Below are 17,184 nucleotides of genomic sequence, written 5' to 3'. Positions count from 1 at the left end.
AGAATAAACATGTTGCTGATGTGTAATGAACCTGTGCTATGCTTTGTTAGGTGCGTTGTCTGTCTTCCCACATCTGAGTGACATTTGCTTACCTCATCTGTGGACTTGTTACCACTGACTGTGGATAGGTGTTGTGTCTGTGCATACCAATGTTTTTAGCAGGTCAACATCATTGTGTGGGATGAATAACATGGCCATGGTGTGTATGTGTTGTGGAGCCATAGTAGTGTGTCTCCATCACATGTGTCACATCACCATGACTCACATAACGGTGGTCACATTGTTGTAGTATTTGGCATGCACTGTGTTGTTTAGCAGATCAACATCTCCATGACATATGACAAGTTGGAATCACAACAGAGGCAAGTATGGTGTACTGGTGAGTTTATTTACGAACATGTGTGAGCAAAGTGCACAGGATGGTGGGTGCTGTACATTGGGTTTCGAATCCAAAGTTCACAGTAGAGTTGGAAGTGTTGGTAGATGAAATGTCCAGAGTAAAATCCACAGTCATCTGCTACATTGGACCAACATGAACCCTCCATGTCATGTGGGCGAGTTGTGTCCGATCGGACAAAGTGAACGGGTTGCGCACAAAGAACATTGTCCAGAACAGGTTTAGAGGCCCTGGGGGATGTGCAGGGACATCTGCGTCTCACATGTCCTTCTTCGGACGACCACTCTACTTCTTGGGGGGGGATCCTCAGGTGCAGGCCTCTGCGGTGCAGGGCACTCTCCGCCAGAGTCCTCCTCCCTCCCTGTGGCACTGGCAGATGGTGTGGCAATAGATGTTGTGGCCACACAGGTAGGTGTGGACATGTGTGTGCTGATCTGGCGGAGGCATTGGAGTATGTCCCGATGCTCCTGTTGTATGTCCTTGAGGATCCCCACTACCTGGCCAAATCCTCCGGTGCTATCCTGGTACTCATCTATGATGCGTGCCAGTTGGGGGTCATCGTGCAGTCCAGACCCCTCTGCAAGGTGCGCCCTCTGCCTCCCACCCCTCCCAGCACCCCTATCCACACGGGCAGGACCAGTGGCAGCACGCACACGTGACGCTGGGACCCCTTGGGTGGTGTTGCTGGTGGTGTTGGCTGTAGCTTCCAGGGGGTCCTGTGTCCCTGTGCTGTGGGTGTTCTGTGGCCTTGGTCTGTCCGTGTTGGTGGGGGTGCCCTGTCTATTTCCAGATGCTGGAGGCATGGGTACAGGGGATGCAGATGTTGGTGCTGCTGGTGCTGCATGATGACTCACACTGGAGGTGCCAGGTTGTTCGTTGTCATCCGAAGAGGACAGAGACAGAGTCAAACCAGAGAGCTGAGGGTCCACCAGAGTCTGGGACCGGGACTCCTCTTCATTTGGTGCTGTGTCCCCAGCACCACCTGTGTTTGGAAGAGACACACAATGTAAGTTATGTTTCTACAGGCATCAATGGTTCACAAACATGACATTTTCAACTGTACGAACGGATGCCTGCCTGTACACTGCTTTGTTCCGGGTTGTCACGGACAGAGATTGATATTGTTGTTGCACATTGCCCAGCCAAAATGAAACATTTCAATGTGCATGTCGAAGTGTGTGCATGCCCAACTCATGGATAGATTTGTCTGTACATGACCATTACTACTCGAGGGCCATCACGTTGCTGAAACAGGTGTGTCATCCCTGTACACATGTGGGATTTAACAAGGACATACGTGCTATTCCACTGGGGATATGTTGTACTATTGGGGCATGTGTGGTAGCAGAGTTTGCTAGTCTTTGTGTGCCACATTGGTGTATTGGTACGACATGGTCACAGTCCGGGAGGCCTGTGATCTCTTTGGAGGAAGTTTTTTTTTACAGTGTTCCTAGTTCCCATCTCATTTCATACAAGTGATGATGTCACCATAGTTAATGAGTCTGGTGCTGAGTTTTGTACGTGCATATGTGATTTGACTTGTCAATGTTCTCCATGGTGACATGGATTGGGCAAGGTAGCACTCAGGCTTTTCAATGCTCATGACAGTGAGGGCCGGTGGTGTGTGTGTTGCAGTTTGGCTGCTGTGAGTAGCATGTCTCCTCCAATGCTGTCCAGGTTTGACCGTGTGTCTACAGTGTCTATGTCAGTGAGTGGTGTGTTGTGTGAAGGATGCCTATGTTTCAGCACAATATAGGAGTGGAATGCAGCTCACAACAGCACCGAGTGTGAATGCGAACATGATATGGTGTCGGCTATATTGGTGTGTCCATTCCATTCACTGTCAGATGTCCCCTGTCAATGATGTATATGTGAGTTCCTGTGTGTTTTGTGCAATGTACCATATGTGGCTCTCCACATTTGTCATCTGCAAGATACACCTCCCCTGCCCGGCCAGGGGGCACCCCTGAACATTTCATCCCCAGACAATGATTTTGAACATATGGTTGCAATGGCTGTGTGTGCGACCGGTTTTTGTTAGGCCAGTGCAACTGTGTGATTGTCAGACACATCATTTCTCAGGCCCAGTGTCAGACATATTGTCAGTCCCTTCCCACTCCCTGTGAGGCAAGCATGGTTCAGTGTGAGCTTGCTGGGCCATGTGGGTGGCTGGGGATTGTCTGTGACTGCAACTCCCATCATGCTCTTGGCTACACCCCCCTTCCCAGCATCCCCATACTTCCTTCCTCTTGACTCTGCTTCCCTGTGAGGGTGTGTGACTGCAATGGCAAGATGGCTGACTGTGAAGTCCTGGTGTTTGTTGGTGCCCAGTTCCCAGCATGGCCTTGTGCTCCCCACAACAGAGCCCAGTGTCAGACATCCTGTCAGTCCCTTCCCACTCCCTGTGAGGCGAGCATGGTTCAGTGTGAGTTTGCTGGGCCATGTGGGTGGCTGGGGATTGTCTGTGACTGCAACTCCCATTATGCTCTTGGCTACACCCCCCTTCCCAGCATGCCCATACTTCCTTCCTCTTGACTCTGCTTCCCTGTGAGGGGGTGTGATAGCAATGTCAAGATGGCTGACTGTGAAATCCTGGTGTTTGTTTGGCTACAAGTCCAAAGAGAGCCCCTGTGCTTCACACAGCAGCACCCAGTACGGTGTATCTTTTGCTGATATTTCACTGAGGTGTGGGTCAATGCATTCTACCCAGTGAGTTGTGTGGAGTTTGTGTTGAGAGGGGTGTGTATCTCCACATGCTGGTAAGTATGGTCAGAGCTGTCAGTTGAAGTACTGGGTAAGACTTCGAGTTCTTCCTGTTTCAGACTACAGAAACACAGAGTCTTCTTGGTGAAGTCAAAGATCGTATTTATTGGCTGCAACCAGTAACAGGTATCCTAGAAGTACAACACGGTGTATATTCTCAGGAGACTGCTCAAACTTACAAAGCCAGCCTTCTCTTTTATACAAAATATTATGCTTTAGGCAAACATTCCTTTTTTTACAGTTGACCATTCACATATTTTCACTACAAAGAAAAAGCAGAGTCATGACGACAAGCCCATATTTCAGTTTGTCCAGCCCTCAATCAATTACCGGGCAAGGCTCAGTACCTTCATCAGATATCGACGGACCCCCAATAAAAACGGGCACCTCCTCCTCGTAAAGCAAGTCATAAAGTAAGAAACAGGGACAGGTGTGTGTGGGATTAGGCATGGCTTGTGAGTGATGAAAGGTTTTACGATATGTTGTGCTTTGATACTAATCTCATTCGGCCACTGGGAAAGGAACTGGCCGAACAGGTTTGGCTTCAGGCAGTGGAGTCAGCTTGCCCAGGTCACAGAGGAGTCAGCAAAGGTGTATGTGTCCTTCAGACTCGATTTTGGCCTAGTCATTGGCCTATGTGAGGGCAATCACAAAATGGCTGTCGTTCAATGGAAACCGAGGGATCAGAACGGAAACTATGATTTCAGGGTGATTTCTTCACCCGAATATGGCGAAAATGCTTGTGCATAGTATCCTAATCATTTGCGGTCTGCTGATACCAAAATCGTCATGATACGACGATGTTTAGAACACGCGTCCAGAATTTAAAGTACCACAGACCCTCCTTTTGCCCTTACATAGGCAATAACCTATACTCACGTTAATCTGAGTCTAGGTCTGAGTCCAGGTCTATGTTCATAAAGTCGTTGAGATGTTGCTGTAGCATCATCCTATTACTTAGCTCGTCCCTTGATACAGGTTTCCTTACACACGATGTAGCACAGAGGCCACATATTGCAGGAGCACACTGTACACACAGACAGAACAGGAAAAGAATGGCTAAGATCATCCCAATGACTATCAGAATCTTCCATCCCCAGGCGGATATCAGTTCCCAGAACCACCCCATCAATGACCAATCTCCTTTATCCACGTGAATAGATTTGGAGATCTTATGCAGTTTGGAAATGGCCTGGTAAACTGTTGGAGCGTTATCTGGAATGAAAACACAACAACTTGATTGGATCACTGTACACACCCCACCTCGGTCTGCAAGTATGACGTCTAATGCGACCCTGTTCTGAAGAGTCATAAGGCGATCCGACTGGAGCTCAGCTGTCAAATTACTAAGGGCACCGGCGGTTTCATCTACCGTGGATTCAACCACCCTTGTCAATTGCCTTATGTTCCTGCTGTTAACCATAGGCCCCCAAAACGGCAGAAAACCCTTTACGAAATCTTCAAGTTCTTGTCCTGCAGTGTCTTCTTTACTGATGACACCTCTAACTATCCTTGTCTTGTGGTAATCTGCCGCGGCCGTGTAGGTGGGAGGCAACAGGAACGAAACAAAACATGTGCCTGAGAAGTCAGGGGGCAACCATGTATAGGCTCTATTATGGCAGATGAAATAGGAACCCTTAGCTGCTAAGAACGAAGGGGAAGTCTGAGACGCAAAAACATATGTTTCAGTGCAGATACTTTTCCCTAACTGAGCTCTGGGATTCTTGCCATTACCTTGCAGACATAGGTGACCCTGATGGGGTACAATCCAAATCGGGGAGGATCTCTTTGCTCGCTGGTTCTCACTCAAAGTAACTCCATATCCTGTTATGTTCCATCCAATATATGCTAGTGTCTCATCTCTCGGGATAGTCTCATAGGAAATATCTTCCCTAATCATATCTACTATACCCTTAACTAGAGCACTATTCTTAGCATTATCTTTCACAGAACGTAGGGGGTTGGCTTCATGAGCGTATATGAATATCGTTCTATATGCCCACACAGAACCATTATGGCTGAAAGGCAGGACCAGATAAGGGATACCTTTATCAGTAGTATGAGGCATAAGACCACACACCCAACAGTTAGTTGTGTTAACTACTAATTGGTGTTGGTGTAGAAGCTGAATGAATGAATTATTGACAAATTCTAATCTTCTAGCAGACTCGTGTTCAGGCAGGGGGTGAAAAGAATGCGAGGGAACAGTAGAAGGAGGTATGGGCTGTGTAGTGGGTGCGAATGTTACTTGAAAAGAGAATAAAACATATCCTATTAAAAACGTCATTACACTAAGCAGCATGAAAATACATAATATCAAAAATTGTTTCTTTGCCATCATTATACACATTCTGGCTTTAAAGTTCATCTGTTTGGCAGGTCTCTCATTCTCGAAAAACTCCATCCTCTCTAATTGCTGCTCGTGGTGGTAGGGTGTTCTATGCTAAGGAATGCTTCTGTCAGTCCAGGGCAACTCCCTTAGACCGACCAGAACTGTCGACCTAACGTCTTCAGCTGCACTCCAAAGACTTGGGCAACCACGACCCTACAGCTGAACCCGGATGGCGGTTCGAAAAAACAAAAATAAGGAAGTTTCTCAGAGAGCTGCACTTTCAAAAATAGCAAAGAAAAAGAATTTTTATTTGTCCATAGTTCTCGGCCTCAGATTGTAGCGGCTTTTTCCAGGTACTGTCTGGTTCTGGAACAAGAGTTCAGGCTCTGTAGTGTTCAATCGAATTGACGGTGGCACAGCTTCCTGCTAAATATTGTCACTTTCTTGTTCAGAAAGTGTTCCTTTTAGACGTGCATCGCTAAAAGGCAGGAAACGAGGCATAGTCTCAGTCTCAGAGTCGGCGATCCCCTCCTGGACCCACCGGTCGTACGGTAGAGGCAAAGGGACTCTCTTGCAGTGTACGCCGTGGATCCAGTTCTTTTTCCCTTCCACTCGAACAGCTGATCTTGTTGAAAGAAGGACGAGATGGGGGCCGGTCCAGCGGGGCTGATCATTGCTTGTCCGTTGGAAGTTTTTGACCAGCACCAATGATCCAGGATCGATAAGATGTCCTGGAGCTTCAGAGACCTGAGGCAGAGTATCGTGAACCTGTTGGTGTAAAACACGCAATTTAGCCGTCAATTCATACAGATAATCAAGAAGTACCGGGTGTTCTATCTCACTGAATTTTGTCGGTCTTGGCACTCCCCATATGTTGGCCGGGCGGCCGAACACAATTTCATAGGGACTAAGTCCCACTCGCGAATGTACAGTCATTCTTGTCGATAGGAGTGCTAAGGGCAGAGCATCAGGCCATTTAAGACCAGTGCTCGCTTGTATTTTTGCCAACTTCAATTTTAACGTGCCATTATAGCACTCTACTAGTCCAGCTGATTGGGGGTGATTTGCAGCGTGAAATTTTTGCTGGATACCTAGCCCTTCACATACTTTCTTCATCACTCGACCCACAAATTCACTCCCATTATCACTCCAGACCATTCTCGGCATTCCAAACCTAGGGAAGAATTCTTTGGCAAGGGCTTTAGCTGTGGATAAGGCAGTGTTGTCTTTTAAGGGATATGCTTCTACCCATCTTGAAAAGGCACAAACAACAACAAGTACGTATTTCAAATTGTTGCACCTTTCCATGTGGATGAAATCTAGCTGCAAAACCTCAAACGGATACGTTGGAGGTGCAAAATGACCAGCTGGAGTTGGGGTTCCCCTACCAGGATTGTACTTCAGACACACCATGCAATTCTTGACCACGTTCTCTGCACATTTAGGAATTCCAGCATTTTGCCATACTGGAGCCAACAACTTACAAATCCCTTTCACACTGATATGAGCCATTCCATGCGCCATTGTCACCACTGCAAGCACATACGCATCGGGTAACAACCATCGCTGATGTTCTGACAAGTCAACCCAACAACCATTTTCATCCAATTTACCCGTACTTTCTCTCCACACACTCACCTCTTTCTCTGAAGCTTCAGCTTGGAGAGACTTCACACTCTCTATCGTATCTTCACACATTCCAACATCACCAACCCATCTTGCAGGGCCTGCAACATACATTCGATTCATCACATCTTTTGCTGTTTCTTTTGCGATTTCGTCAGCAAATGCATTACCACGACCCACATCATCAGTAACCTTCTTGTGTGCACTGCATTTCACAATCGCAACTTGTAATGGCAAGGTCAGTGACTCAAGAAGCTCATTCACCAACTGACCATGCTGAATCTTAGCTCCATGCGAAGTCAGGAACCCACACTCTTTCCACAATCGTCCAAAACTATGAGCTACACCAAACGCATACTGGCTGTCAGTATATATGGTCACTTTCATTCCTTTCGATAACACACACGCTCTCGTAAGTGCAATCAACTCTGCTGCTTGAGCTGAATTATGTGGTATACGTGCAGCTTCAACAATCGTATGCAAAGTCGTGACAGCATATGCTGCAGTCGTATCACCATTTGGAAGTTTGAAGCATGAACCATCCACCCATAAGGTACCATCACACTTTACAAGAGGAGTATCTTTAAGATCTACTCTCCCTTTCGTTTCTTCTTCTGTCCTGAGAAAACAATCATGCTGTTCAACATCATCTGTCTCTACTGAAGTCGGCAATAACGTGGCTAGATTCAACGTACTGCATCTCTTTATGTGCACATGACTCGCTAACATTGTCAACTCGTAACCTGACAATCGAGCACTAGTTAAGTGCTGTGTCTTGGTCCTGTTTAACAACGTGTCCACTGCATGTGGAACCATCACAATCAACATATTATTCATCACTAACCCAGCAGACTGTCGAATAGAAACAGCTGCTGCCGCTGTGGCTCTCAAGCAACTCGGCAATGCTTTAGCTACCTGATCCAAAGTTGATGAAAAATACGCGCATGGACGCTGCTTGTCTCCAAAAGACTGTGTCAGCACTGACAATGCACAACCCTCTTTCTCATGGACATACAGTGTAAAGGGCTTACTGTAGTCGGGGGTACCCAACACAGGAGCCGAACATAATGAATCACGCAATTCGGAAAAACTTTTCGGACAATCTTCAGACCATGGAACGGGATTCGGTGTATCTTTACAGGTCAAAGCTACCAAAGGTTTGGCCAGCAAAGAAAAATTCGGTATCCACTGTCTGCAGTATGATGTAATGCCCAAGAAAGCACGTACTTCTCTCTGTGTCCTTGGCACACTCAATTTTGCAATTGCCTGAATTCTTTCTGGGGTCAGTTTCCTTCCCTCCTTCGATAAGAGATGACCTAAGTAGGTCACTTCTTGTCGACAATATTGCAGTTTAGAAAGAGACACTTTGTGATGTAAATCAGACAAATGACGCAACAACGACAAGGTGGCTTCTTTACAAATTTCCTCAGTATCTGCAGTGATTAGCAAATCATCGACGTATTGAATAAGGGTAGCGCCATCAGGTAAAACAATTGCATCAAGCTGTGTTTTTAAAGCCTGACTATATATTGACGGACTTTCGCAGTAGCCTTGAGGAGCGCGTTTGAAGCAGAAGCTTCGGCCTCCTAGACTGAAACCAAAAATATCCCTGCTCTCCTCGGCAATCGGGATGCTGAAGAAAGCATTCTTCAAGTCAATCACCGAGAACAAGGTGGCGGAATCATAGTCAATAGGGCAGTGATATCAGGAACAACTGGAAACTGTGGCACAACTATTTTATTGACCTCTCTAAGATCTATCACGAACCTGTAAACAGGTGGCTGAGAAGGGTCAGTACGTTTCAAAACAGGCAGAACAGGACTATTACAAACGTTGCCTCTTGTCTCTTCAATTACATCTTTTTCAATCAAATCATAAATGACCGCTACCAACGCTTTTTCACCTTCACTAGAGATCTTGTATTGGGGAATGTGTGGCAATTTAACATTGGCTTTCAATGTCACAACATATGGCGGCATTTCCAAAAGACCCACATCATTAGGACCAGTAGCCCAAAGAATATCAGGAAGAAATCCTTCGACAAATACATTGGAGAGATCACTTTCCTACCCTGTGTAAGTTGTACTCCCGAAGGAGAACAATATAATGTCGCGTACAATCTTTTCAACAAATCCAATCCTAACAAGTTTTCACCACAACCTGTCGTCAGAATAAGGGGTGCGTCCAATTCACAAGGTCCAACAGAAAGGGACATAGGACTAGAAATCGGGTTCCTAACCGAGGCGCAAGAAAAACCTACTGAAACATTCATCTTGCCAGACAAATGTACCCAAACACTCTGAAAATGAGCTGGAGCAGCAACAATGTTATTAACGGCATCAGCCGCAACGGCCTCCTTCCATACCGGAGGGACTTCTCTCATTGGGTACTGTCTCACTTTTTTCCTAACTGAGGAGTCAGGCTCAAACAGTGATTGGGAAGGATCCTTATTCCTAAAGGACAACAACGTCGTGACTGCTTTCTCAACATCAGAACCCACAATCGCGCCCTTTGAAAACTCAAACCGTACACGGCACAATTCAGGCGGATTTGTTTCCAAATCATTATCCTCCAATTCCTCACAAAGGAAAGCACACATTTTCTCAAAAACGTATCTTTGTTTCGGTGCTTCCCACTGACGGAAGACATCCATAACAGACTCTACATCATATTTAAAAGGGAAAGTAACCCATTTACGCGCCATATGGGCAAACGCTTCTCTCTCTCGAGAATCAGGCAGTTGACTACGCGACTGCTTACGCTCCGAACCAGGGGTCAAACCAGATGACCCGAAGAGAGGAAATATAAGGCTAGAAACAGTATCAGTCATTCTCTGTCGGATAGAAGGAGAAGTTGACAAAAGAACAGGAGGAAAAACAGAGGGAGACAATGCAGACGCAGATGCAGACACAGAGGCAGTATCAGGAAAAACACTAGAAGAGGCAGTCGATGTAGTAGAAAAAGTTATAGGAAGTACAGATGAAGCAGGTAGCAAAGTCGGCGGCCCTTGAGGGGGCTGCGCCATAGGAGTAGGAGCCAACTGAAGAGGAGCTGGCAGCTGTGGAAGAACCTGAGGCACAATAACCGGAGGTTGCACAACTAAAGGTTGCGGAGGTGCTGTAGCACTCTGCGCATAAGGGGGTGGCGAACTCAACAAGTGTGACATTAAAGGATCTTTCTCAATTTCTTTTGCTGCATCTTGCTGAAGAAGCGGTAAAACTGGATAACATCTATCGATCACCATTTTACGTTGCCTGTGCAACTGCTCACTCATCTGTTCTTCTTCATTATCTTTAAACTGCATAGCAGCTTGCATTATCGAGATACCCTTTTCTCTCTTATTTCTCTTTGCTAATTTAATTTCCTTCTGTTTGGCTTCCTTACGCCATAGGCGGAAAGAGTCAAACATCGCCGGCCGGGCCTTCTTCTTAAAAAGTTTAACCTCCAGATTATCCAGAATCTCTGTGCCAAAACTACCATATTGGGGCCATTTTAAAGCACCATCTTTCCTGGTGTGTCGGATCCATACTTCATTATATGTGATGGGGCCTACGCCATGTTTCACATATAGTTCATAGGTTGGAGTTCCAATCGGAGGAACCGGACACGAGTCCTCCAATCGGGGATCCCTATTACAACTAAGACAAAACAAATTTCCAAGTTTGCTAAGACCAGGCATCTTCGCTCTCTAGTCTAGCTTCAAACTTCAAAGGATTATCGAATACAATAGTCTTGTGAATACACGAGTCCCTCGGCTTTGGTACTTGCAAGTTCCAAATCAAAGATCCCAAGGGGATACCAAACTAAGAACCAAACTAAGGACTGGGAGACGCTCCACTTATACTTAACTGAGGTATCGATGACGTCACCAGAAGACTCGTCTATCGTTTCGCTCTACCAAACATCAAGGGTCCAAAACAGGGCGATAGTCAGGGCAGCAGTCCTTCGTAGCCGTCGGGAAGCGGGGAACCTCGCAGCAAAGACTTTCGGACCACGTCGACATGCAGGGGTCGATGAAGTGGCGGCCTTCCTCCAGAATTTTCACACGAAGCTCCTCACGAACCTCTGGCTTGGACCCGTACCGCTGAAATCGCCCCACATTGGGCGCCAACTGAAGTACTGGGTTTTTCAGGACCCAGCGGTGCCAGGGAACACACCCTAAGACTTTGAGTTCTTCCTGTTTCAGACTACAGAAACACAGAGTCTTCTTGGTGAAGTCAAAGATCGTATTTATTGGCTGCAACCAGTAACAGGTATCTTAGAAGTACAACACGGTGTATATTCTCAGGAGACTGCTCAAACTTACAAAGCCAGCCTTCTCTTTTATACAAAATATTATGCTTTAGGCAAACATTCCTTATTTTACAGTTGACCATTCACATATTTTCACTACAAAGAAAAAGCAGAGTCATGACGACAAGCCCATATTTCAGTTTGTCCAGCCCTCAATCAATTACCGGGCAAGGCTCAGTACCTTCATCAGATATCGACGGACCCCCAATAAAAACGGGCACCTCCTCCTCGTAAAGCAAGTCATAAAGTAAGAAACAGGGACAGGTGTGTGTGGGATTAGGCATGGCTTGTGAGTGATGAAAGGTTTTACGATATGTTGTGCTTTGATACTAATCTCATTCGGCCACTGGGAAAGGAACTGGCCGAACAGGTTTGGCTTCAGGCAGTGGAGTCAGCTTGCCCAGGTCACAGAGGAGTAAGCAGTCAGCAAAGGTGTATGTGTCCTTCAGACTCGATTTTGGCCTAGTCATTGGCCTATGTGAGGGCAATCACAAAATGGCTGTCGTTCAATGGAAACCGAGGGATCAGAACGGAAACTATGATTTCAGGGTGATTTCTTCACCCGAATATGGCGATACGACGATGTTTAGAACACGGGTCCAGAATTTAAAGTACCACACAGTCCTCCTTCTCACCCGGCCAGACATCCCACCATGAAACGTGCTTCCATTGGAGGGTGTGCAAGTTGTCTTTCAGGATGTCAGTCAGTGGTGTCCTGCTTCAGATTTGCACACAACCCCTACCAGGGCCTTGTGCTCCTCACAGCAGGACCCAGTGTCAGCCATCTTGTCAGTCATTTTCCACTCTCTGTGATGTGGGCATGTTTCAGAGAGGTCTTGATGGGCCAATTTGGAGGGGGAGCATTATCTGTGACTACAAACCCCATCATGCTTTTGGATACACTCACTTTATCTGCATACCCACTATTCCTTCCTGTCAGGCAGCTGCACTGTGAGGTAGTGTGTTTGTGTTGGCAAACTGTCTGACAGTGTTTATTTGGCTTTGTGCCACTGCCTTGCTCTATTTGTTGGTAGGTTTGTACATGTCATGATACAGTTCCAAGTCACTATGAGATAGCAGGCATTGTGTTTGTCTGACTAGCATACACATCTTGGGATAATTATCTATTGGTTACTGTGGCTTTGCTAACGGTGCGAGGTTTCACTGTCCCCTTGCCACACAATATTGAGTATGTTGTTTGTGTACCTCCCAGGCTCTGGTATGTCTGCTAGAACATGGACGCTCTCTGGTGGTAGGATGTCCCGCACCTTTTCTCCCCAGGTCCTGAAGTAGACTGGTTGGCAGGAGGGCCACCGCCAGTGCGCTGACTCAAGGCGTGATCTTTCTCGGTGAGTTTCTTGACCCTCCTGCGCCCGTCATACCACCAGTTCTGGATATCGTCCTTTGTGCGCAACGTTGGTGCTTGTGCGTTCACCTTGTCCACAATCCTCACCCACATCTTTGTTTTCTGTGACATGGGAGTCCTTTGGAGCAATGTACCGAACAAATGTGGCTCTACTCTGATGATCTCGTCTACCAGCACTTCTAACTCATCATCTGTGAACTTTGGATTCTTCTTTGGGGGCATGGTGATGGGTGGTGGTGGTGAGTGATGTGTGTGTGAGGGTGCAAGTGAGGGTGGGTTAGTGTTGGTTTTGCTAGCTGTATGTGTGTGTGTGCTTTTGGTGAGGTGCTAATGGTGTGTGATGGGTGAGTTGAGTGTGTCTGTGGTTGCTGTGTGATGGTGTTTGCTGCTGGCTGTTGTCTCCTATTTGCAAAGGATCATGGTAGTGATTGATGTCCTTTATATAGGTGGAGTTATGGGTGTGTCTTTGTCCCAGGTTATTTTTATTTTATATTTATTGGCTTTGTCATTGCTTGTTTGGTCCTTTTTTTGTCTTTTTTCCTTTGGGTTTTCCAGGCATGAAGGAGACGTTCTGACCAAGACGGACGCTGATGTTGGCTCGTACAGGTTTCTCTGCCTCGTTCACGCTGACTTTTTCTGTGTTTCATACACATCGGTCGCGGAGATCTCTATTGCTTGAGGGCCCTGTTTTCTGTGCATGTCGGTCATGCGGCTTGGGCTCCGTGCGAGTCGGTCTGGGTTTACACGCATTGCATCGTACTGCGCAGATCAGACATCGCGGGTATGTGTCGGTCAGGTTCATTCCGGGTACGTGTCGGTCGGTGCAACTTGCGTCGGTTTTCCGGCCGAATCACTATTCTCCTTACAGCTCGGTCGTACAGCTTGTATTCCATACGTGTTGGTTGTAATTCACACGCGTTGCATCGTACTGCACGGGTCGTACGGCACCGGTCCGTGACGGACGGTCTCCCGTCCGGGTCCGTGTCGGTCGGTACGTTTTGCGGGCGGAATCGGAATCGCCCCCATAGTGTGCACATACACTCCCTGGCATTGTCTAGGATCCTGAATCAAATAACCACAAATTCAACTACCAACCTGATTTTATGTGTTGAAGTGTGATCTTCTGTGTCAGACTGGCTTCAGGTAGGATAGGCTCTCCTTGGTGGAGGAGAGAAGATACCACTGCGTCCAAGGTCAAAAATCCAAACATGGTGCTGAGGCAGAATGCTGTCTGACAGAAGCGCATCAAGGTGTCTGCTTCAGCAATGCCCCCAACTCCTGAGGACACCGCTAGTCAACCTCTGTTCAAATGATCTCTTCACCAATCAATCTGAACTCTGTCAATGGCCCCGCAATCAGTCTCTGTTTCACCAATCCCGTCAATTAGCTCTTATTGTTTGAAACTCCCTATCGTTGATCAGAACGACCAAGTCTTTAGTTTGCCACCAATTTTATAAAAATTGTGTTTTGTTCTTAGCAATCCCCATGCAAAGGCCTGTCCCATATGTGTTAGAATTAGAATGTGTGCCTCTAACCTCTGTACTTAAATGGATTACTTTAGACATGATTTTAGACATTATTTTAGACATAGCCACCTTGCCAGTTTTTTAAATTACACCTGCTGCAGAAATTCAAACTGTTACCCTCACCTCCATGCCCGAGTACACACTCAGGTGCCGATTCCGATCCGGTAAAAAAAATTACCGTACGACTCGTATCCGTATTTTTTTACGTACGAGTCACACAAGTACCGTACAAACTGGCAAGTATGATTGGGACATAAAAATAACTACAAATAGTGTTGGGAAAAGTCTACGAGAGTGCGTCGGAAAGTGTCCACGTCCGAATATCATCGGGAAAAGTGTACGAAAGTGAGCCGGACAGTTTCACTTACAAATCGTAAAACACAAGTCCGAGCGCACAAGTCCGATCCCGACCGCCCGTCCGAATACACAATCGCACGTAAAAAGGCCCATACGGAGCAAACGCAGTAGCACACATGTACACGGGTAAACTCATGCCCGTGTATGAACCGTACAGCCCCCCCCACACCCAAATATGTCAGCACCGTACAACACCCTGTCCGCACTGCACCCCAGGCACGCAACTGTACGCGCCGTACCCCCCATGTACGAGCAGCACCCCCTCACGTACGCGCCGTACCACCGCATGTACGCACCGTACCCCTGCACCGCATGTACGCACTGTACACTCAGCCCCCCACCGCATGTACGCACCGTACCCCTGCACCGCATGTACGCACTGTACCCCCGGCCCCCAGCGCATGTACGCACCGTACCCCTGCACCGCATGTACGCACTGTACCCCCAGCCCCCCACCGCATGTACGCACCGTACCCCTGCACCGCATGTACGCACTGTACCCCCAGCCCCCCCGCATGTACGCACCGTACCCCTGCACTGCATGTACGCACTGTAGCCCCAGCCCCCCACCACATGTACGCACCGTACCCCTGCACCGCGTGTACACACTGTACCCCCAGCCCCCCACCGCATGTACGCACCATACCCCTGCACCGCATGTACGCACTGTACCCCCAGCCCCCCACCGCATGTACGCACCGTACCCCTGCACCGCATGTACGCACTGTACCCCCAGCCCCCCGCATGTACGCACCGTATCCCTGCACTGCATGTACGCACTGAACCCCCAGCCCCCCACCGCATGTACGCACCGTACCCCTGCACCGCACGTAAGCACTGTACGCCAAGCCCCTACCACATGTACGCACTGTACCCCCAGCCCCCCCGCATGTACGCACCGTACCCCTGCACCGCATGTACGCACTGTACCCCCAGCCCCCCCGCATGTACGCACCGTACCCCTGCACCGCATGTACGCACTGTACACCCAGCCCCCCCCCGCATGTACGCACCGTACCCCTGCACCGCATGTACGCACTGTACCCCCAGCCCCCCACCGCATGTACGCACCGCACCCCTGCACCGCATGTACGCACTGTACCCCCAGCCCCCCCGCATGTACGCACCGTACCCCTGCACCACATGTACGCGCCTCACACCAACACCGTACTCCAGCCCCCTCACCCAGCATCGCGTATGTACAGATCGTACTTACGCGAAAAATAATCTTACAGAACCAGGACACTGTAAAACAGCACAAGGAGGGTCAATCCGACTCGCACAACACCACAAAACACGTCGACATGACAAAATACATCTCAAAGACTGACCTGGCACATCCAAACAGGCAAACAGAGGCCCCAAATCACAACCACCACTTATAACCCACCCACCAAAATTCAAACACAGCCACACCCAAAAATGGACCAATAAAAAGGGCCCACACAAACAACCCATGAGCCTTTGCAACAGACCCACTGCTGCCAGACCCCACTGACGAACAACCCCACACAACTCATACCTTCGCTACACCTTCACTCACACACCTTCACACAACCACCTCCACAAACATCCCCCTCTTCACATTCACACCCACAACCATCCCCACCAACACCCACACCCCACACCATGCCCACAGACAAGAATCCAAAGTTCACCACGGCGGAGCTGGAGCTCCTTGTCAACGAAGTCATCAGAGTCGAGCCACAGCTGTTTGGAACATTGGTCAGACAGACCAGCATAGCTGCAAAATCTGCCATGTGGCAGAGGATTGTGGACAAGGTGAATGCTGTTGCGCCCGTCCGAAGGACCAGGCATGAATGCCAAGCCAGGTGGTACAATCTGCGCAGGGCGGTCAAGAGGAAAATGAATGAAGAACATGCCCAGACCAACATCACTGGAGGTGGGCCGCCCCGCAGACCCGTACACTACCATCCCTGGGAGGAAAAGGTGATGGCCATGCTACCGCCGGTGGGACTACACGGAGTCGAAGGAGTCGCAGAGCCTGGTGAGTACACAAACAACTCCCGTAACTTGGGGGGAATGGCATCCACACCCCAACCACAACAAATGCACGCACCTACCCCCAAGCACTCACCGCACACAACCACACCCAAAAACGACGCCCATGCCACTAACGTCACCATTCACCCTTCACAAATCAAGGCAAGGCCATGTCCGAAGCTACAACAACCACAAACATAAGACTGGATATCCGGGAGGCTGGGAGGGTGGACCCCACACAACACATTGTGAAAATGAGACGCAGACAACAATGTCCTCAGCCCATATGGCATAGGTACATACCCATGCACAATGCACAGGGACTGGCAAAGTACTGACAAGGTAGCTGACACTGGGCCCTGCTGTATGAAGCACAAGGCCCTCCTGAGACCACTGTACACTCAAACACCAACTCCACAAGCACAGGTATCTAGCACAGGAACTCACACACACTGTCATGCCAGCATGCACCATGAGGGGACACACACATCACCTGGGAGACCCAATGACAACTCACACT

The sequence above is a fragment of the Triturus cristatus genome, chromosome 1_1 (genome assembly GCF_964204655.1).
Source record: "Triturus cristatus chromosome 1_1, aTriCri1.1, whole genome shotgun sequence".
In the NCBI taxonomy this organism is placed as follows: domain Eukaryota; kingdom Metazoa; phylum Chordata; class Amphibia; order Caudata; family Salamandridae; genus Triturus; species Triturus cristatus.
Note: the sequence above shows the minus strand (reverse complement) of the source record.